This window comes from Leptonychotes weddellii, chromosome 3 (genome assembly GCF_054177405.1).
Source record: "Leptonychotes weddellii isolate Sample4059 chromosome 3, ASM5417740v2, whole genome shotgun sequence".
Classification (NCBI taxonomy): Eukaryota; Metazoa; Chordata; class Mammalia; order Carnivora; family Phocidae; genus Leptonychotes; species Leptonychotes weddellii.
In genome coordinates this window covers 131,396,353-131,412,787 of record NC_138371.1, presented here as the reverse complement: position 1 = coordinate 131,412,787, position 16,435 = coordinate 131,396,353, and positions in this window count along the sequence as shown.

Genomic DNA, 16,435 nt, shown 5'->3' with positions numbered 1-16,435 from the left:
AAGAAAGAAAGAAAGAAAGAAAGAAAGAAAGAAAGAAAAAGAAAGAAAGAAAGAGAAAGACAATATTTTTATGATGCTTGTAGCCTGACTTTCAGCAATTTGCTGTTTCCACTCTGAGATGTTACCAATAACACAATTATATATAAACCATCACACCCTAATAGGTGTCATTTTCCCCATTTTCACAAATGAGAAACACGGGATTGAGGTAGAGAACCTTGCTTAGGATGATTCAGGTGGTAAACAACACAAGCATATTCTGCTTTAAAACTCTTGCACTTATAACTATTACAAGTAGAATTGACCAAAAAATGAGTGTGCTTCACGTGGCATAACTAGATACGACTGTAGTGGGAGAGACTATTCCATCATCTGTGTATCTGATGAGGTGTTTTATTTCACATGAACAAAAGACCTGAGTCTTTGTTTCAGAATTCAGATTGGAAGCCAATTTTATATTCTCTACATTGATGTAATATTTACATTTTAAGAACAGATGAGAAAGCCAAGAGACAGCTTGCAACTACATAAAAGAAAAGAACATAAGATATAACCATGGGAAATGCCCAAATTTGACCATAAAGGTGTCTATCTAAGAATGAAAACCAAGAGATAAAACCATGTGCCACAAAACCAAATTAAGGGAAACCAAAGTGTTAAAGGTGCATTAAAGATAGAAAAGGGAACTCCCAGATATCAAAGACAAGGGTGGAGATGATACCAGGCCAAATATGGATTACTCAAGTTGAAACTAGAGAGCAAGTATGGGGTCAAGGAGGGATTCTTTTGGATAACTGAGAGGCAAGAGAAAATATGATAAAATTTGCTATTTGTAGAAAATATCTCAGATAGTAAATGTAATGGAAATCATGGTAAGGAGAGACTTGGGATAGACAAACCTGAAAGAAAAAAAACAAACAAAAGATTCCATTCATTAAGGTGACAGATAATGAAGATCTGAAATAAAATAATGTATGTACAGAAGAAAAACTGAGTTTTAAAAGTACTTTAGATTATCCAATGTAAGATTTGGTTTGGGCTTTTACAAATAATCTCATAATTTTAAATTAAGAGACATGGCTCCTGCATCCCACTTTATCCTCCAACATTGATGCAAACACTGACACAATAATGGTTATGCATGTTAGTAGCATAATGACTGGGGAGATTCAGAAATTAACTTATATGGACATGACAATAAAGGTTCTAAAATACAATATATGAGGACAGACATATAGAAGAAAGTGATTCATAAGAGATTAAATTTATGCATGGCTTATTATTACATTCCAAAACTAATGACACACACACACACACACACACACCCTTTCTCATATGCAAACCTAATATCATTTCTAATAACTGTAAACCAATGGGACCAGAAGAAGACCTAAGAAGAAACAAATAACATTACAGTAAAGTCCTCATAGTGGAACATAACAAGATTCTGAACTCCTCTGTCTCTTCTTCCAGCTTTGGTCGTTGTCACAAATGAAGCAACAATGCTATAAATCTAGTCAAAAGAATATATGAACCAGGCAATTTTAATTGTAGTTATATACCTAATATAAATGTATTAGGTGTATCAGTTACAACTGTGTGCTAAGGAAGTATATAAGACTGTTCAAAGAATTACTATTTATAACAGTCCCAGACTGCAAACTACCCAAATGCCCATCAACAATAGAATGAATAAAAGTGTTATATTCATCTAACAGATGATAGAAGACAATGAGAATGAGTGAAATACAGAAATGTACAACACATTAAATATTCATTTAATTCATTTAATTCATTTAGAAGCTTAATGTTGAGCAAAATAAGTTAGAGATAAAAGAGTACTTACTGTATACAGACACATGAGATATATCTATCTATCTATCTATCTATCTATCTATATCCGGTTTTATTTATTTGTGTGTGTGTGTGTTTATTTAAAGTACAAGGCAAACAAATGGTTACCTGCAGTGATGTAGTAGGTGGAAAGATACCTGATGGAGTTTCTGAGGTGCTGATAAATTTATATATCTTAATATGTGGAGTGGTTTCATGGTAGTTACATTCTATATGGCAATTCATCAAGTAATACTTGTAATTTATACACTTTCCATATGTATGTTATACACCAATTATATTAATCCACTAGGGCTGCCCTAACAAAACACTGTAGAGTGGGTGTTTCTAAGCACAGCATATGCCTAAAACTTATTTTCTCACAATTATGGAGGCTAGAAGTCCAAGATCAAGGTGTCAGCAGGCTTGGTTTCTCTCTCTTTGCTTACAGAAGGCTGCCTTCTCACTCTGTCCTGCACATTTCTGGTATCTTTTCCTCCTCTTATAAGGACACCAGTCCTATTGGATTAGGACCCCACCCTTGTGATCTCATTTAACCATAGTGACCTCCTTAAAGGCCCTAACTCCAAACACAGTCACATGGGGGATTAAGGGCTGAAACATATGGATTTTGGGAGGACACAATTCAATCCACAAATAATCAAACAAAGTAATAAACAGTTCACAAGAATAATAAAAAATAAACACAGCATCTACAATCTGAAAAGTACCTTATGCAGCAATCATCCTTCTTCACTCTTTTCCTTTGCTATTCTTGTATTCCTTTACAGAAGGCATAACAAACTTTAATATTCCTCTCCCTTCCTCACCCCTATGTCTATAACAACTGTATCATACATTTTTACCTTTAACCAACAGGCCTAGCATCATTGCTCATGTATTTGATGGAAAGAGCTGAGAATATTTGTCTCCGAAACTTTAGGCAAAACATTAAAAATATAATTATTGCTGGTTCTTTTTGAGGGTAAGACATTTCCCTTTGTCTGGCCTTGATAAAAGAAATCTGCATTAATAAATGTACCAAATCTCCTTTTGTCAAACCATATTGAAATGTAAATCAAATTTGGAGTATAAATTAGGGATACAGCATCATGTTAATGAATGAACTCTAGCTATGAAATTAATTAGTAAGAAATTTAGCTGGCATGAACTGTGTTAAGCCTAAAAATTTTAAAGGTCAAATTAGAAAAAAATTAATAAAGATTAAGATTTTTTTAAGATTAAGATTGTTTTTAATGATTAAATATGTTATAATTATAAATTTGTATTATACATAAGACATGTTTACTCTTGATACATAACTTACCAATATTCTACTCTATCCAATTTGTTGTTGAATAATACACAAGAGGCAATGTCTGATCTGGGATTATACAGCTTGTTGTTAGAACTTGGCAAGCAATTTTAGAAATTTTAGATACCCAAGATAACAACTCTGAAGTTGGATGAACTGTAATCCTTGAATAAAATCAATATAACACCCAAGATTTTCAATACAAATCATATACAATACATTTCAAAAGTACACCAGAAGGAAAGGACTGAAATACAGAGTAACTAATCCATAGCCCCAGGGGTATATGAACAGCTAGCTTATTTTTCACCACTCATAAGCCTTTGAATTTAGCTGTTCTGTTTTCTGCATTTAAACATGTGGTGCTTATAACATCCTTAATAATCAAAACTAGATAGCTACCATAAGTATGTGGCCCTAGATACAGCATACCAAACATGTAAATAATCATATTTAGTATACTCAGCTATTCAAGAGTATAAAATGTTTTGCAAATATGTTGAAAAATAACATTTAAAATGTTTCCATCAATTTTTGACCAAAAAAATTCTACATATATTTTTCTACTTAATAACTAAAAATATAACAAAGGTGTCACCTGAACATAGCATATGAATATGTGTTATATTTACTATAAACCACTCATAAAATGTAAGAAACTCATTTGCTATTTTGCCATATCAGTTTGTTTTTCCAAATTATAACAAACAAGTCAACTTATAAATTCCATTATAAGCACATTGGACATGCCAATATGTATTGAAATAAATTTAAAGGGCTATAAACTAAATTTCACCAGTTCATCTCATAGAGATGTTTATGATATATATTACTGAATATAATCCTTCAGAAGGCTAAAGTAAATATTTGGTATTACTTTCTTATTTGATTTAATTCAAAATTACTTTCTTACTGATTTAAAATTACTTTCTTATTGATTTAATTTAAAAAAATTATAGAATGCTTTTTAAAAATCCTTATTCCTTCTAGGTTTGTAAAACTAAACTAATGTAAATATTAATTCAATAAAGTTTTGAGGGGCACTTCCAATACACAACTGGAAATGCCATAGCCTCTGTAGTATACAACAGTCAGCCAACTATGGCCAATGGGCCAAATCTGGCCTGTCACCTAATTCTGTAAATAAGGTTAGCCTGGAACACAGACCCACCCATTCATTTACATTTATTTTCTATGAGTGCTTTCTCTCTACACTGCCAGAGTTGTGTAGTTGCAACAGAGACTATACGGCCAGCAAAGTAAAACAAAAAACAAAAAAACAAACAAAACAAAACCCATATTTATTTATTTAGCTAGTTAGTTATTTTTACTATCTGCCTATTTACCAGAAAACTTTGCCAAACCTTCACATAGAAGATTAGGATTATGTGTACAAAGATAGTATCTTTATGTGTAACGAAGAAAGAATAGCAATAGAAACTTGCAGGGCTGTTGTGATAATCAGAAGAAGCATTATGTGAAAGCACCCTAGTGCCAATGTTAGTGCATGTTTAAAGACTCAATAGATATTTATCAAGAAACTGAACTAAAAATTTATTCATGAATATGCACTGGGCACATATTGAATGCAAATCAGTCAGGTACTTATATTAATGTGAAAAGAGTACTTTCTAAATTTCATCTATCATCTTACTTAAAGTATAACAATAAAAAATAAATTTTATGCTGAGTCCACCCTTTTGTTCTGAATAATCTTAGAAATTATACTTTACTTTCACATCCTGCCCTAGTCAGACTTCTTGTTTTTAAGTCCACAGACTCACTACTTTCTAACAGACTGTAAGATTTTGTTCAGCTTAACAGCTTTAGAATGCTAACAGGGTTGCAGTGATGAATATACGTGATAGGTGAAGTGGTGGGAAGAGGTTGGATCCTGGATATATTTTGAAGGTACAGTCAACAAAATTTCCTGACTAATAGCATGTGGAGTATGAGAGGAGTCGAGAATGAGTTGAACATGCATATATTTCAAAATATATTTTTTTCTGAAAAACTAGGAGAATAGAGCTTCTATCGACAAACATGGAAAAGACTATGCAGCATAGATTTTAAATAAAAGGATCAGGAGTTTATTTTCAAATATGTTAAGTATTACTGCCTAAGCTATATGTGGGTGATTTTATGTCCCAGATACTAAACATGCAGAAGCCCAGATGCAAATGACCTAGGATTTCTCAATAGATGTCTGCATAAGTGTACCTGAGTAGGACAGAATAAGGCAGGATGACAGGAAATTATCTCTTTGCCTACCCATTAAAAAAAAGTGATGGAAATAAATGGCAAAGCAAAATTGAGCTCATGTGTTAATCTCACGATGCCTCAGTTTCCCATATTGGAACATCAACTAAATTTGAACTATTTCCTGAGGATATCACAATGACAGCAAAATGATTTATATTGGAATAAATTGCTTTTATTAAATATGTAGAGATGAGATGAATATTTCTGAAAATGCATACATAAATTTAAATATATTTTCAAAACAGCAACTATGTAGCATTTCCCACTATTTCACTATGGTGTTATGAAGTCAATTTGATTTCCCAACTGAATGAACATCCTCACACCTTTTTACTCATAAAATGAAGCAGTGAATGGATTGTAATTTATGGCTCCACTGTGTAGTTGTCACCAGGGGAAAGAAAAGAAGTATACATAAAAGTATACATTTTTTATTTCCTTAAAACTCCATCCCAGTCACCTTCAACGAATGTTAAATTCATTCCATGTTACTGTTCCTTGAGCTAAATAAATAGACTGTAGAACTTTTCTTTATTAGTTGCTGCGTAAATGACAAAGCAAAACCTCCTCTAAAACAGACAGTTAGGTCAATGGAACATAATCAAGAGCCCAGAAATAAGCCCAAACATATATGGTCAACTAATATTTGACAAGGAGCCAAGAAAACTCAGTGGATCAAAGCGTCTGTGATAATTGGATAGTCACATGTAAAAGAATAAAACAAGAACCCTATCTTACTCAAGTCACAAAAATTAACTTCAAATGGATTAAAGACTGAAAAAAAGACTTGAAACCATGAAACTCCTAAAAGAAAATTCAGGAATAAAGCTCGACATGGGTTTTGGTAATGACTTTTAGGAAATGACACTTGTTGCACAGGCAACTAAATCATAAATAAATATAAGTGGAACTACACCAGAGTAAAAAACCTTCTGTACAGCAAAAGAAACCAGCAACACGGTGAAAAGACAACTTATGGAATGGGAAAAGAAAAAATATTTGCAAGCCATATGTCTGACAAGGGGTTAATATTCAAAATATATAAAGGACTCATACAACTCAATATCAAAAAATCTTAAGTAAACCAATTTTAAAAAATGGCCAAAGAACCTGAATAGACATTTTTCCAAAAAAAAAAGAGAGAGAGAAAGAGAGGGCTACAAAAGGTCAATAGGTACATGAAAAGATGCTCAACATCACTAGTCATTAGGGAAATACAAATTAAGATCACAGTAAGATGTCACCTCACTCCTGCTGTAATGGCCATCATTAAAAAGACAAATGCTGGCATGGATGTGAAGCAAAGGGAACCCTTGTGCAGTGTTGCTAGGATTATATATTGGTGTAGGCACTATGGAAAATGGTATGGAGGATCTTCAAAAAATTAAAAACAGAACAGCCATATGATCCAGCAATTCCATTTCTGGGTATACATCCAAAGGAAATGAAAACACTAACTCAAAAAGGTATCTGCACTCCCAAGTTCACAGTAGTATTTTTTACAATTCCCGAAACATGGAAACAACCTAAGTGTCCATTGATGAATTAATGGATAAAAAAGTTGTATTATATATACACAATGGAGTATTATTCAGCCATAAAAAAATAAGGAAATCCTACCATCTGCAACAACATGGGTGGACCTTGAGAGCATTATGCTAAGCGAAATAAGTCAGACATAAAAAGACAAGTACTATATGATCTCACTTACATGTGGAGATCTTTTAAAAATTTAAATTAAAAAAACAAAAAAGGAGATCAGACTTGTGGTTATCAGAGGCAAAGAATGGGGGGATGAAGGGAGTGGAAGAAGATGGTCAAAAGGTACAAACTTTCAGTTATAAGTACTAGAGATGTGATGTACAACATGATGACTATAGTTAACATTACTATGTATGATATACAGAAAAGTGAAGAGTAAAATGTTGAAGTTAACAATAATAAATAATAATAAATTTGTTGAAGTTAACAAATCTATTTACATTATTAATGACAAAAAAGAAAACTATCCTTACATAAATTAATCTTAATAGTGTTATATTTGTTTTAAAACAGTAAATGTGATGATTACACTGGCATTTTCCTCCAATATAAGCTCTATAAGTAGCCATTATTCATCCTATATCTACTGAGAAAAAAAAATATGTATATATATATATATATATATATATAATACCAGTCAGCAAATAGGAGATGATAATGAATTTTAAAAAGGTCTAGAGAGCATTCTAAATTATGAAATTAAAGGTTTTAAAAGGTGTTTATATTTATATTTATTTCATGTTTAGTAAGTATGTTGAAAAACCTTAGATTGCATCATTTTCATGCCAGAATTATATCATAACTCTAGTAGACGTTTTTCCTTAAATTGTTTCAATGATTTTTTGCTTTGGGGACATTCACAGGAGATTTTCCAATCATTGCCACTTACAGCTATCCAAAGCATCAAGTGAAATTTAGCAATATTTTTATTGGCTTTTATTCATTCAACCAATATTCCTTAAATGACTACCATGTCTGAGGTTAGTACCTCAGTGATGAAAAATGTAGTCTTTATTCTTAATGGAGCTTAAGTTCTTATGGAAATTCTTGAGAACAACCAATGATCTCAAATACTGATAAAAGTACATCATGATAAAATATGAAAGGGTGGGAGCCACAGATACTGTAGAAGGGGAGAGTTATGGAAATCTTGAATGATAAAGATATATGATTTATAAGGCTGAATATAAACGTAAGTAGCCATTCAGGTTCAAGAGAGAAAATATTCTGAATAGAAGAAACATCCTGTCTTTCAAGACCTATAGGACTGCATGCTCATTTGGTTATATCTGTTGACATTGCTTTAGTTTCTTCTTCAACCTTCATTTTAATGCATATCCACAGTTTCACAATAAACATACTTTTAGTTATGATAAAGAAACTATTATGCAGGAAGCATGCATTGTTGTTCATATGTATTATGACATTAAATATGTCAATCTATTATTGATCTTTGGAAAAATAAAAGGCTCATGAAAGGATGGCACACTGACTTCTAAATTAATTTCCTATCACACTCCCAAAGAGAGTGGTTTCAGCAGCTTGCTTCTTCAAGACAAAGAAGAGTCTCCTTACAGTCTACTGTGATGGGAGTCTTACACAATGCAATGTATTTATAGGAGTGACATCCTATGGTGATAGTTCTATGGTGACAGATACTATGTTCTATTGATTGTCAGCAAGTCAGTTTTCGCCTTCACTCAAGGAGAGAGGATTATAAACCAGTGAATCTTCAGGGTTATACCTTTAGGTGTCTTTCTTTTCCTTGTCTTCCTAGTGAACTCACGTTCATTCTTTGCTGGCAAAAAAAAGTTAGCTTTTGTTAAAATACGATCTGTGAATCCATGGCTGTCTCATACTACTTTTCATAGCTTTAAAATGTTTAAATTTTTCATAGGCAAATATTTTTAAAGGTATAAGCAGTATCTGTATTCAGGCAGGGCCTTCTTTTTAGAGTTTTCTTATTTCATCAGATGGGCTTAATCATGCATTTTTTTTCTTCTTTCTCTTACTGATATATTACCTAATATATTTAAAAAAGCATATCTAAAAGACAAAGGAAAAAGACTACTTTTCTTTTGTCTTCATATTCCACATTGTTACATAAAGGATTGAAATTAATTTATACATATATATTCATATATAAAAAATAAATGCACACTTTTATTTCCAGTTGGACATACTGACATAAATTTGTATATTTCCAGTGCTTGTTGAAAGTATTTAAGGCATATTTTTTTCCCTGAACTGAAAAATTTAAGAGAGATTTTCCCTCAGCAGTAGAAAAGGATAAAATCCTTTTTATTTGGGTATATAATATTCTTCACTTACTATAATTCTGTTTAAATGATTTTAAGTAAAAGAAAAACTAAGATTTACTCTTAATTCATTTGTTTTATGCTTTTGTGTGTGTTTGCTTATTAAAAAGCAAAACATCATGAAGCCAGTGTTTCTCAAAATGTGGTGTGTTCCTTAGACTTCGTTAGACCTACAGAATCAGACATCTCATGGTATTGGGCATAGAAACTGGCACTAGAACAATCTCCCAAGTGAGCAATATAAGCAATAATTTGAAGGACATTTTCTGAGACTTCATACATATGCACTGGATAAAATGTATCATATAAACAATAGACTTCTGTTATCACTCTCACTATTCTGACAGGAAAAAAAATTTACATTGAAGACTTGGTCAGAAATAAGCGGGAAAGACCTAACTGTTGATACTTTGGTCAATATTTCCAATCAAGTGGGACTCTGCAGTGTATAACTGTCTTAAACTAGACCTTACTTTGTTTGCAATGGCAATAAAAAGAAAATAATTACTATTTACATTGTTTTACTCACATACAAAAATTACTGTGTTTATTGGAATCACTGCTGCAATATTTTTACTCTTTATAAATAAAATTTAATTACACATAAAGAATAAGTTTAATTATTGCTTATAATGTATATAAACTATATAGACACATACAATGTGCTTGATTGACTCATGTATGATCATTCACATCTCTAATTTCAGAAAAGAATTTCACAACCTTTTACACTATAATGTGTTTTCTACTGTACTTACTATAATCTCTTACATATTGCTGAAAAAATTATTTGGGAAGTGACAAACTCTATCTCTTTTAAAGATAAAAACTACAGAAAATTAACCTATTATGACAGGAAAGATTAATTTAAAGGAAGACAATTTATTGAAAATTTCTATTTAGTATTATAGATTTGCATAATAAAATATGCTATTCTAGAAAATACATTCCTATCCACACTACCTAATAATGTTAACTGGGGAAACATTAAAAATCACCATTATTGATACATCTCTGATCTTTAATTGTGGTCATAAATAAGAAATCTGTGAATAAAATAATGCATATATTTCTAAAATGTATATTTCATAATGGGTCTACTAAGGTGGCTTATTCAATGTTTTATTCTTCTCAAAATATGTTGCTATTGTAGTAATATATTCACAAAGTATCTATGATGGAGGTCAACTGTTGAGTAATTTGTAAGAATGCTAAGTTTATCTGAAATCGACCATTTCTGAATTTTAGGTAGAAGAAGCAAGCCGGATGTCAACATAGTAAAAAAAGCAATATAGTTTCACCTGCTATTCAAATTTGGGTTTATTGATCAAAATAGCAATTCTCTTTGTATTCTTTGTGTGCTTGTGTGTGTGTGTGTGTGTGTGTGTGCTGAAAGCTTCTTATTAGAATGACATTTTTGAGTTTGTTGTATAAAAAATAAAACAAGTTTTGCAATAAAAATTTCAACAGACATTTACAATGAAATTTTCATGAATATATTCTATTCCCTGAGAAATCCTGTACATTTTTAATACATTTTAAATAAAGGCTAGAAAGTTGGCTTTAATGATACTATTACTCTTATGATATGAAACTTCCTCAAGTGGTGATATTCAGGCAATGGCAAGAAAACCTGTGTTTTTATTGTTAAAACTTAAAATGTCCTGTCCTCTCCTTGACAATCTTTCATTTTTCCCCATGATCCATTATCAAAAGGATTGACATTTGTCCCACTGAAGAACCACAAGACCCTAAGCCAACACTTCAGACTTCATTCATTCTATATGCTCAGTGTCAAAGCAGTCATTCCCTCAATATTCCCAACTTTTAGACTCCCTAGGGAGACAGAGCAGATCAAGTTCATTTCCAAGTACATGCTCCTCAGGGCTTGGGCAGTTGACTGTCCAGAACAGGCATTGATAGGGAAGACCATCCATAGACAAGACCTTCTATCTTCTTCTTTTTTTTTTTAATATTTTTTTTTTTATTTATTTGACAGAGAGAGACACAGCAAGAGAGGGAACACAAGCAGGGGGAGTGGGAGAGGGAGAAGCAGGCTTCCCACGGAGCAGGGAGCCCGATGCAGGGCTCGATCCCAGGACCCTGGGATCGTGACCCGAGCGGAAGGCAGATGCTTAACGACTGAGCCATCCAGGTGCCCCAAGACCTCCTATCTTCAATTTCTTCAACCAGAGCAGGTTCAAATGTCAGCAGGAGAAATGGAAGCTCTTTAGGCATATACCTAACACTAATGCTTATTACATATTTTCATTAAAACTCCTGACCTTTCTTGGGAAACCTGGGTGGCTCAGTTGGTTAAGTGCCTTCAGCTCAGGTCATGATCCCAGGGTCCTGGGATGGAGTCCCGCATCGGGCTCCCTGCTTGGCGGGAAGCCTGCTTCTCCCTCTCCCACTCCCCCCACTTGTGTTCCTTCTCTCGCTGTCTCTCTCTCTGTCAAATAAATACATAAAATCTTTAAAAAAAATAAAACTCCTGACCTTTCTTGCTTGGGCAAATAAATTTTTATCATTAGACTAGATAATTTCTTCTGTTATAGTCTTTACTTCCCCTTCATTCCTATCATGTTTTTATACTCTTTCACCTTTGAATTCACTTTCATCTGTATTCTATAATTAGTTGTATACATATTTGTCTCTGTTTTTAGATTATAAGCTTCTCTAGAATAGGTGAGCTTCAAATATGATTTACTAAAGTATATAGCTCCTAAATGCTCAGCATGTTTCAAGAATAAATGAATCAATGAACTAACTGAATAATTGTATCATTAACAGATGAATATACTGTCTCACTTTTAAATATTCAGATTAAAAAGGGAACCAAAACTAAATTTTCAGACTATTATTTTATGTGATGTTCATATTGACCAAGACAAAAATATATGGATATAATTTTGAAACGCATTATTCATTATCAGGTTATATTTAGAGTAATTCAACAATGTGACAGGTGTTTCCCACTCTCTTCAGATTCCATCTGATTTTCATCAGCTAATGTGACATTCATAAAACAGAACACAATATCAAGGGACAGACCAAGGAGAAAGGAGCAAATGTACCAGAAAAGAAGAATCTTGTTAATTGAACCACATTTCCATCCTTTTATCACATAATTTAATTATAGAGTTGGATTACTTGTTTGGAAACTTTAGTTGCTACATAAGCAAAAATGATTATAATTTATAATCATACAGGCTTTTGTTATTTTCAATAATGATGTACTTTTTTCATGTTTTATCTGGCTTTAAGTGTATTCCTTGTGATTGAATCTCTAGTGGTCATAAATATGTGAGATTAATCATATTAAAATTACATTTTTTAGATGTTTGTATATGTAAAATGCCCATTAACATTTAGACAATATTTTCTTTCCTGACTAATTTTAAGATGATACAATTTACCAAACTATAATATATGTATGCATATACCACACACAAACATGCACACACACACAAAGCTATATATGTCACACATATATAAAATGTTATATCTATTTCAAATATCTAAAACTATAGGTAAATATATTTTTATTTCATAGATAAGTATCTATGTAATTTTAATTAGGTAAAAAACAAATATCTGGGCAAAATATTTATACCACCAAAATGTAGATGGATATACAATGCATATTCAATGTATTTGCAAAATTGGTTTTCCTTAGTCTAGTCCATAAAAAAATACCATAAACTGGGTGGCTTAATAAATAACAAACTTCTATTTTGCAAACTTCTGGAGGCTGCAAAGTCCAAGGTTATAGCACCAGCAGATCTGATATCTGGTGAGGGCCCCCATCCTCTTTGATGGCTATTTAAGCTCACATGGTGAAGAGCAAGGGCATTCTTTCAGACCTCTTTTACAAGGACACTAATCACATTTATGAGGGTTCCAGCAACATGACCTCAACCCTCCTAAAGGCCTCACCTCCCCAGGGGTTGGGATTTCAACATATGAATTGGGGCGGGGGGATACAAACATTCAATATAGCACTTGTTAGAGAGAAAATGTATTAAGTCAACATATATTTACTAGGGGTCTCTAATGTTCTTGGTGTTATGCTAGGCACAAATGATGTGACCATGAAGAAGATAAGCATGGTACCTTCCCCAATGTTCTTTACAGTCTGAGAGGTTTCTGTAATCTCAGGACCTCCAATTAATTCAATTATTCAAAAATTATGTAATAAGAATTATGCTAGATGCCAAGGATTCAGCAGGGAACAAGGAAATTAAAATGCTTAACCTCACAGATCTTATAGTGTGACAAAAGACAAAAAATAAACAAATAGGTAGGTTAGATAGTATATTTAAGAGATTATATATAGTATGGGAAAATATAAGACAGAATAAGAGGAGATTATACCGAGTCTTGTGATTTTAAAAGTAGTCAGATGAGGCCTCAATGACAAGTGAAATATTAGCAAAAATTAAAGGAAATGAAACATTGAGTCATGGATATTTGAAGAAAAGCCAATAGCCAATACAAAGCCCAGGAACCAAGGGGAACCTTTGAAAGGGGGGGACACTGAAAAACTAGAAAGTCCGGGTAAATAGAAACAAACAAGGGAGAGAGTAGGATAAACTATCACAGACAAAGACTCCCTACATATATAGACTTCATAGATTATCATATAGACTTTTATTTTACCCTAAGGAAAATGGAAAGCCATAAGTGAGTGATAGAGACTGATAGATATTTACAAAGGAAATCTCTGGCCACTGTGCTGAGAATTGACTGCAGAGGCAAAAGAGTTTCAGCAGGAAGGCCAAGGCAGGTTATTACAACTATCCAGTGCAACTTGGATGGAACCAGTGGTGGAAGTGGAAGGTAGATTCATTTTGTTATATTTTGAAGGAAGAGGAAGCCAGATATTTTGACACATTGAAGGCAATATGACCAAAAGAGATGACTATGGGAAATTTAAGATGCTTAATCACAACTAGAATAATGGAGTTAACACTATCTAAAATGGAGAAGATGGAAGATGGAACAGGTTGACAGGGCTGGTTGGAAATTTAATTTGGAAATCCTAATTTTGAAGAGAACAAATTGAAGACACATTTGGGTAAACAAGTCTGAATTTCAACAGAGAATTATGGACCTAACATGTTTAAGAGTCTGTGGGAGAGCAAGACCTCAGTGGGTAAAAGAAACAATAAGAACAGGAACACGCATATATGGCAAAAGCTATATGCATATGGCAAAAGCAACCCTTCCCCCATCATTCCATACTGAAAACTGTGCATGCTGAAAACAGCAATGATGGTTGATGAGATATTTAGACCTACTGAGGTCAGCTCTCCCATCTCCTGCAGCCCCCTATTTAATGCCTCACTAGGCCCCATACTGATAGTCACATACACAGTTCCTTGCTGCCCCTCACATGATTGCTTTCTTGAGTTGTCTTTTCTTTGCTTCCACACACTTCACATTCTACGATAATAAAATTGAGAGTACAGGCGGACTCGGGGCTTCACCTTTGCCCCTTGGCAGTCCCTGGTGGTGCAACCTCTTCAGGCCTCTCTTTGTTCCAAGTTACTGGACTCAGAGTAATTGTTTTTTCTCTCAATGAATGCGCTACAAAACTAGAGTCAAATAAATTTGCCATGCACGTGAGTATGGATAGAGAAATCCAAAGACCCCTCCTATGATAAGGAATCAAGGAAACAGGAAAGGTAAGAATGGGCTGGCAAAAGTACAGCTAGTAAAAAAGAAAGACAAAGAGGAGAGCTTGATTCCTGAAAGTGTGGCAAGGGAAATGTTTCCAAAAGAGAGTGATAAAATATTAAATAATGTTGGGGGGGTGGAGCAAGATGGCGGAGGAGTAGGAGACCTGTATTTCGTCTGGGCCCAGGAATTCAGCTGGATAGGGATCAAACCATTCTGAACACCTACAAACTCAATAGGAGATCGAAGAAAAGAATAGTAACAACTCTCTGAACAGAAATATGACCACTTTCTGGAAGGTAGGACGTGTGGAGAAGTGAATCCGAGGCAATATTCGGGAGGATAGACAGAGGCGGAGGGGGCCTCTGTCTGCTGCTACTGGCAAGTGATAGAGCAGCGGAGCACAAAATCAGAACATTTAGAAGTCTGCTCCACTGAGGGACGTTGCTCCAGTGGCTAAGCGGGGGGTGGAACCCTCGTGGGACAGTGTGGTCTCAGGACCCTCAGGGTCACAGAAACACCAGGGGTGCCTGAGTGCGGCAGAGCTCCCAGGTATCAGAGCAGGGAAGCTGGCTGCAGAGACGGAGTGGAGGAGTGGCTCTCAGCTCGGGGTTGCCATAAACCGTGATCTGTGGCACAGTCGGCCACTGCTCTTCCAGCAGGGACCCAACATGCGGGAGATCCGGGGAGACTCACCTTCCTCCCTCGGGAGGAGTTGCGTGGGAGTGCACCACAGGGATCTGCTGGGTTTGGAGACTCCAAACTGAGTTGGGTGCCAGAGATAGAAACGCTCTTTCACAGACCGGGTGAGCAGCGAGTGCGGCCGGAGCCAGGGAGAAGGGAGTGATTGACTGATTTTCTCTGGGGGCTCACTGAGTAGCGGGGCCTTGAGTTCTCGGCTCCTCTGGGGCAGAGACTGGGCAGCCACCATTTTCACTCTCATCCTCCAAAGCAGTATGGAGAGCTTGCAGGGAACAAAAGCTCTGGAGAGCAAACCCGAGCAGATTACTTAGCCCAGACTGGCAAGGGCGGGGCAATTCTGCCTCTGTCAAAGACATTTGGGAACCACGGCAACAGGCCCCTCCCCCAGAAGATCAGCAAGAACAGCCAGCCAAGACCAAGTTTACCAATCAATAAGAACAGCAGAACTCCAGCATTAGGGGAATACTGCACATAGAATTCATAGCTTTTTCACCAAGCTTCTTTAGACTTTCAAAGTTAATTTTTTTTAACAGACTTTTTTTTTTCTTTTTTGAATTTTTCATTTTGCCTTTTTCAACCAACATCTTATCAATCCCTTTTTTAAAAAAATATTTTTTATTTTTCATTTTTAGAGTCATGTTCTATCCCTTCATAATAGTTACCCTTATTTTTGTACATATATAAGTTTTTCTTTCTTTAAAATTTTGGGATGCACTTTCTTCTAACAGACCAAAATATGCCCAAATCTAGTGTGTGGCACTGATCTATGCACCAGCCTGAT